This window comes from Oryctolagus cuniculus, unplaced genomic scaffold (assembly GCF_964237555.1).
Source record: "Oryctolagus cuniculus unplaced genomic scaffold, mOryCun1.1 SCAFFOLD_38, whole genome shotgun sequence".
Lineage (NCBI taxonomy): Eukaryota > Metazoa > Chordata > Mammalia > Lagomorpha > Leporidae > Oryctolagus > Oryctolagus cuniculus.
In genome coordinates, this window is record NW_027208391.1 from 657,640 (window position 1) to 665,442 (window position 7,803).

The 7,803-nt window shown below is 44.1% G+C and overlaps 1 non-coding gene across 1 annotated transcript; it reads left to right on the forward strand.

The window, feature by feature from the left end:
- Positions 1 to 5,697: 5,697 nt before the first annotated feature.
- Positions 5,698 to 5,769, forward strand: TRNAW-CCA (transfer RNA tryptophan (anticodon CCA)). Its single transcript has one exon. It is a non-coding gene; the product is annotated as a tRNA-Trp (tRNA).
- Positions 5,770 to 7,803: the final 2,034 nt, after the last annotated feature.

Below are 7,803 nucleotides of genomic sequence, written 5' to 3' on the forward strand. Positions count from 1 at the left end.
ACACAGCAATAGAAAACATTACACATGGTGTGTCATTTTGGATTCTTCTACTTTCAGCTAATCTCTGTCCTTAAAGCAGATCTCTTGTAAGCAGTATATATGTAGGCATCATTTTTATCTTGTCTAATGATCTTTGTTAATTGGAGTGTTTAATCCATTTACATTTAATGTCATTGCTAGTGCAGTTAGATTTAAATTTCTCATCTTGTTATTTGTTTAATCTGTTTCTTCCTTTATTTCCCCTTTCTTGCTTTTCTGTACATTAACCAGAAGTTTTTCATTATCTCATTTTTTACTCTAGTCAATGTAATATATACTCACTAATTATTTAGAGCAGTGGTTCTAAAAACTACCCTCATAATAACTCTGAGACATTATTTGCCTTTTTCACTCTTGTTCTCTTGAATGAACAATGAGGTTTTCCAGAAACTACATGACATGTGATACTGCAAATTTAGTGCAGAAGGAAATATGCTAATTCACTTATCTTAAGCCCTTGTTACAAACTTGATAGTACCCAGCCCTTCCACCCACCACCCATGCCAAAACTCCTGTATAGAAGCCCTAACACCCAGCATCTCAGAATGTGACTGTATCTGGAAATAGAATCCTGAAAGATGTGATTTATTAAAGAAGAGAGCCTGAGGGTCAGCCCTACTCCAATCCAACCGCTTTCCTAATAAGAAGGGACTTAGAACACAGCAAGACAAGAGAGAAGCTATTAGCAACCCAAGGAGCGGAACCTCAGGAGAAGCCAACCCTTCAGGCATTTTGATGTTGGACCTCCATCCAACATCGAGAATTGTGAGAAAACCGGTTTCTATCCTATAAGCCATCCATTCTGTGGTATTTTCTTACCACAGTCCTGCAAATGAAGATGTTAAAGAGGTGTGCCAAAATGGAAAACAATGCCACTCTTTGCATCTAATTTTTTGTCTTAAAAATAAAATAACATTTTCCAATACCATGTTGCGGGTTATTTTTCAATAAATATTGTTAACTTTTATCATTTTAATTTCAAATACCAAGGCCAGCTCTGTGGCATAGCAGATGAAGCTGCAGCCTGCAGTGCCAGCATCCCATATGGGTGCCAGTTTGAGTCCCGGCTGCTCCACTTCTGATCCAGCTCTCTGCTATGGCCTGGGAAAGCAGTAGGGGATGGCCCAAGTCCTTGAGCCCCTGCACCTGCATGGGAGACCCAGAAGAAGCTCCTGGCTCCTGGCTTCGATTCAGTGCAGCTCTGGCTGTTGTGGCCAGTTTGGGAGTGAACCAGCAGATGGAAGACCTCTCTCTCTCTCTCTGCCTCTCCTTCTATCTCTCTGTAACTCTGACTTGGGTACTTGGGTCTCTGCCACCCACGTGGGCAACCCAGATGAAGCTCCAGGCTCCTGGCTTTGGTCTGGTCCAGCCCAGCTGTTGCAGGCATTTGAGGGGAGTAGAAGATCATCAAAGATTGTTTGTGTGAGCATGTCTACATCACCGTGCCTTTCAACAATCTCTCTCTCTCTCTCTGCCTTTCAAATAAATAAAAAATTATACATGGGGGAAGATACCATTTTAAATAGTTATGTGTTTCTTGTTTTCATTTTTCTCTAGCTACTTACTAGTTTCCTTTTGTCCTTGGATTTTTTATGTTTCACTGCAATGTCCCAGGGTGTAGACTTTGTTCTTAAATCATAGTTGAAATTTGTAGAGCTTGAGACAGTCCTGTGATGTCTTATTTTATGATAAGAATTTTTTTAACTTTTATTTAGTAAATATAAATTTCCAAAGTACAGTTTATGGATTACATTGACTTTCACCCCCATAATTTCCCTCCCACTCACACCCCTCCCATCTCCCGCTCTTCCATTCCGTTCACATCAAGATTCATTTTCAATTATCTTTATATACAGAAGATCAATTCAGTATATATTAAGTAAAGATTTCATCAGTTTGCACCCACACAGAAACACAAAGTGTAAAAATACTGTTTCAGTACTAGTTATAGCATTACTTCACACTGGACAACACATTAAGGACAGATCCCACATGAGAAGTAAGTACACAGTGACTCCTGTTGTTGACTGAACAATTTGACACTCTTGTTTATGGCATCAGTAATCTCCTTAGGCTCTAGTTATGAGTTGCCAAGGCTATGGAAGCCTTTTGAGTTCGCTGACTTCGATCTTATTCCGACAGGGGCATAGTCAAAGTGGAAGTTCTCTCCTCCCTTCAGAGAAAGGTACCTCCTTCCTTGATGGCCCATAATTTCCACTGGGATCTCACTCACAGAGATCTTTCATTTAGGTCTTCTTTTTTTTTTTTTCCAGAGTGTCTTGGCTTTCCATGCCTAAAATACTCTCATGGGCTCTTCAGCCAGATTCAAATGCCTTAAGGGCTGATTCTGAGGCCAGAGTGCTATTTAGGACATCTGACATTCTATGAATTTCCTGTGTATCTCATTTCCCATGTTGGATTGTTCTCTCCCTTTTTGATTCTATCAGTTAATATTAGCAGACCAGTCTTGTTTGTGTGATCCCTTTGACTCTTAGACATATCAGTGTGATCAATTGTGAACTGAAGTTGATCACTTGGACCAGTGAGATGGCATTGGTACATGCCACCTTGATGGGATTGAATTGGAATCCCCTGGTATGTTTCTAACTCCACCATTTGGGCAAGTCCGATTGAGCATGTCCCAAATTGTACATCTCCTCCCTCTCTTATACCCAGTCTTATATTTAACAGAGATCACTTTTCTGTTAAAATTTAAACACCTAAGACTAATTGTGTGTTAATTACAGAGTTCAACTAATAGTACTAGAACAAAAAAAAATACTGAAATGTTTGAAGTATTACATTGTACATCAACAGTCAGGAAAAGAGCTAATCAAGTCACTGTTTCTCATAGTGTCCATTTCACTTCAACAGGTTTCCTCTTTGGTGCTCAGTAGTCGCCAATCAGGGAGAACATATGATATTTGTCCCTTTGGGACTGGCTTAATTCACTCAGCATAATGTTTTCCAGATTCCTCCAATTGTTGCATTGTTTTTGACTGCTGTGTAATATTCTATAGAGTACATTGTCCCATAATTTCTTTATCCAGTCTAGTGTTGATGGGCATTTGGGTTGGTTCCAGGTCTTAGCTATTGTGAATTGAGCTGCAATAAACATTAAGGTGCAGACATCTTTTTTGTTTGCCAATTTAATTTCCTTTGGGTAAATTCCAAGGAGTGGTATGGCTGGGTTTTACGGTAGGGGTTGGTTGTTGTTTTTTTTTTTTTTCTTTTTTACAGGCAGAGTGGACAGTGAGAGAGAGAGACAGAGAGAAAAGTCTTCCTTTTGTCATTGGTTCACGCTCCAATGGCTGCCATGGCTGGCGCACTGCAGCCAGTGCACTGTGCCAATCTGAAGGCAGGAGCCAGGTGCTTCTCCTGGTCTCCCATGGGGTGCAGGGCCCAAGCACCTGGGTCATCCTCCACTGCACTCCTGGGCCATAGCAGAGAGCTGGCCTGGAAGAGGGGCAACCAAGACAGAATCCAGTGCCCCAACCGGGACTAGATCACCGTGTGCCGGTGCCGCTAGGAGGAGGATTAGCCTATTGAGCTGCAGCACCGGCTTGGTAGGGTTATATTCAGGTTTCTGAGGAATCTCCAAACTGACTTCCATAGTGGCTTAACAAGTTTGCATTCCCACCAACAGTGGGTTAGTGTCCCTGTGATGTCTTTCATCAGTGGGAATATTCTCAGCCAGCTTTCTTCAAATATTGCATCTGTCCCATTCCCTCTCTCCCCCTCATTCCGATTCCAATTACAGATGGGCTAGAACTCTACACTGAGTTCCAAATGTCTCGTTATTTGCAGTATTTTCCATCTTTTTTATCTTTCTGTGCATCAAAGTGGATACCTTTTGCTCACCTGTATTTCTGTCTTCTAACATCTGTTGTACTTGCTTTTAATCTATTAAACCTGTCTTTAATTTTCATCAGTTTATATCTGAAATTTTCATCTTATTTGGATTCTAATTATCTGCTGACACCCTGCATACCTTGCTCTGGTTTGGTGGTTGTTGTAGTGCTGTTAAGTCCTTGGCTCTTAACTGCAATAGCTTCTTCACTTCTGGGTTTATTCCTATTTCCTGTTGTCTGGTCACATGTACTTTTTTTTGCATCTCCACATACCTTCCACTATTTCATTTGATACCAGAAAGTATAGATGAGAACATTGTAGGGAGCCCTAATTTATTTCAGCAGTATTCTAGTGAGTCACCTCAATCTCATTGATGGTCAGCTTTGGACTTTGCTTTGATTTTGCCTTTGATCCTAACACGTGGTCCTCTTGGGAGCCAATGGAAGCTCCAAGGTGTTTACTAAGCTCCTCTGACTTGGCACAACTCGATCCTGAGTTATAATCTCTGCCTTTGCAACCTTGGGGAGTTTCTAGAATTTATGTTCATCCTTTGTCACCATCACACTGTATAGAGGTCAGCTAAAGATCTGTGGTACATCTGTCAGTCAGCTAATGTGTGGGAATGTTCATGGAACCATTGTGCATAACCAAAACAGGGAACAACCCAAACTGGTGAATGAATAAATGAAATATAGTATTGCTACACAATGGAATTGTATTCCCCAACAAAAGAGAATGGAGTACTGAGAAGTGCAGTAACAGAAATCCTGGAAACATGCAAAAACCAGAGGAAAGTAGTTGAATGAGCTATGTGGCAAAGCATTCTAACCTAGCTGTAAAAAAAAAAAATCAAGTAAGAACACTGTGAGCTGCTAGGGATGAATTTTCCAGGATAAAGTGGCCAGAAAGAGTGCAAAACTTAAGTGCAAAAGGGCATTTATGGTCTGCTTTGCTTTGTAATAGTAAGGAGATCACAAAGGCATCTTCTCTGCCCAGGTGTGCAGAAGAATGCAGGAATGATCAGCCAGTGAAGAGATTATTTACAGGGGTGGTTGGCAAATGGGCAGAAGGTAGGGGAAATGATGGGAGAGTGACAGAGGCTTTAATACAGCCTTTTCTATAATCCAGACACTTGGAATTATGGTTATATTTCACATAAGCAAGACTGCAAGAAAATAAGCCCCCATCAGTGTGCATGTGTTAAGGAACAAACCAACTGGATTACCAATGAGTATCAACTGAGAGAGAAGGGCTTGGGAAGGAAAGCACTAACCCAGGGGTGGGCACGGAGGTGAACCCCCCTTAAGGTGCCAGCGGGGCACAGGATCATTGCTTTGCATTTTTTACAACTTTTCTGTAATGTCCAAATGTTCAAAAACGGGTCTTAGTTTTGCACCTGTGCTTACTGCTGAGTGACAAAGTCACTTCCTGAGTGTGGCCACGGGGTCTTTCTGGCCACTTCCATCCAGACACTAGGGACTGGAGCCCTGTGCAGCACGCGCGAACCCTGGCCCTCGCTGCTGCGCGCTGACCACATTGCGGATGCTGCAGCCACCACCTGGCCTCACGGGGACTGTGGCTCCTGACCTTGGCGCAGGCTCTGAGCCCTTGGAGCCAGCAGCCTGGCCGACTCTGGGGCTGCAGAGACTAAGCTGCCCAGCCCTGCAGCTGCGCAGTGGAGCAGAAGCAAGCTCTTTCCCATTTGATCTGCAATGCATCAAAAAAAAAAAAATCACAGAAGGAAGTGGCCAGGGTGCATAATGAAAAAGTTTTAAAGCATCAAAAGTCAGCATTGTTTGCCTGGGTGACCTCGTGGTGCAATGGTAGCATGTTTGACTCCAAATCAGGAGGTTGTGTGTTCAAGTCACATCAGGGTCATGCCTGATTCCCAAGGTGTCATTTTCTAGGTGACCAGGGTCACAGGCAACAAGGTGGAGCCCTATCTTGCCAAGACTTCCCTGGCCCTAGTGGGCTTACCTGCTCACCTGTGGTGTCCCTCTCCCACTGCAATATTAAAAAGAGTTACTTTTAAATAAATGAAAAGGGACCTCTTTCATACTAAGAGAACTGACAATGAAAATGTAAATTTCAATGGCTTGAATTGCTATCCCAACCTCTGAGATTGGTGGGGTCAAAAAGTGGATGGTGAGTTGCATTACTCCATTCTCAATGCTAATGCTTGGGCTCCTACTACCTACACTGGAGACCAGGATGAAAGCTCTTGGCTCCTGACTTCAGCTTGGCCCAGTGCTAGTGGTAGTGACCAAGTACAGTGAACCAAGGGATGGAAAATCTCCCCCAACTCTGAATTTCAAAAATAAATAAATAAATCTGAAAAAAAAAGAAAAAGATACAGGCATTCCAGAGCCAGTGTTACAACACAACAAGTTGGCTTCCACCTGTGATTCCAGCATCCCACGTGAGTGCCAGTTCGAGTCCCAGCTGCTCCACTTGGCAACCCAGCTGCCTGCTAAGGCACCTGGGAAAGCAGCAGGAGATGGCCCAGGTGCTTGGGAGAGAGCCGATGGACTTCAGGTTCCCCACTTCATCCTGACCCATCCCCAGGTGCTGCAGCCATTTGGGGAGTGAACCAGCAGGTGGAAGATTTCTCTCTCTCTCTCTCTCTCTCTCTCTCTCTCTCTCCATATTTCTCTGTAACTCTGCCTTTCAAATAAACAAAAATTTTAAAAATAAATAAATAAAAAGATAAGTCATACCATGTAATTACTGTTTGCTAAAGTAAATCCTGTCATTAAGCTTTATTCCCATAGATTCTAACATTTTGAAAGCCCTACCTTCTAACAGTGATGTGAAGATCTACAACATTCTTAAGTCTCATGTTTGGAGCTGACCAATAGGAAAGTGAGCCTCCAAGCCTGGGTGCAGCCCCAGAAGTCTCTCCAAGGGTGGGTTGTGGGCAGAGCTGGTTTCCAGCCTCAGAGAACTGGCAAACAGAGCCAGAGTGTGGTCTCCTCCCAGCTCTGTTTAGAGTCCTGCTCCGCAGTGAGGACTCACAAGGGAAGCAGAACTCTCCCTCTGTGCTCCCAGGCCCACCCTCCCTCTGCTGTCTGCCACAGCCCCAGCCACTCAGGAGACTACCTGGGACAACACAGCTCTTGGGCGCAGTTGCACCCAGTTCCCTTAGCCCCACACCAAAACTTGTGGGATGCAGCAAAAGCAACTCTTGGAGGGAAATTTATGGCAACAAAGGCATACATCAAAAAGGATGGAAGCCAGGCCAGATTTATGGCACAATTGGTTAAGCCACCACCTGCAACACCAGCATCCCATATGGGCACATGAATCTTTTTTTTTAATATTTATTTATTTGAAAGGCAGAGTTACAGAGAGGCAGAGGCAGAGAGAGAGGGGGAGAGAGAGAGAGAAAGAGAGGTCCTCCATCCACTGGTTCACTCTCCACATTGCCACAACAGCCAGAGCTTCACAGATCTGAAGCCAGGAGACAGGAGCTTCTTCCGGGTCTCCCACACAGGTGCAGGGGCCCAATGGCTCAGGCCATCTTCTACTGCTTTCCCAGGCCATAGCAGAGAGCTGAATTGGAACTAGAGCAGCCAGGATTTGAACTGGCACCCACATGGGATGCCAGCACTTAGGCAGTGGCTTTACCCACTCCACCACAGCACCAGCCCTGAGAAATCTTCTATCCTCTGGCTCACTCCCCAATTAGTTGCAGCAACCAAGGCTAGGCCAGGCCAAAGCCAAGAGCAAGGAGGTTCCTATGGGTCTCCCACATTGGAACAGGGGCCCAAGGACCTGGACCATCTTCTGCTGCTTTCCCAGACCATTAGCAGGGCACTGGAATGGAAGTGAAGCAGCCAGGACTCAAATGGGTGCCCATATGGGATGCCAGCATTGCAGGCAGTGGCTTTACCAACTATGCCACAATGCTGG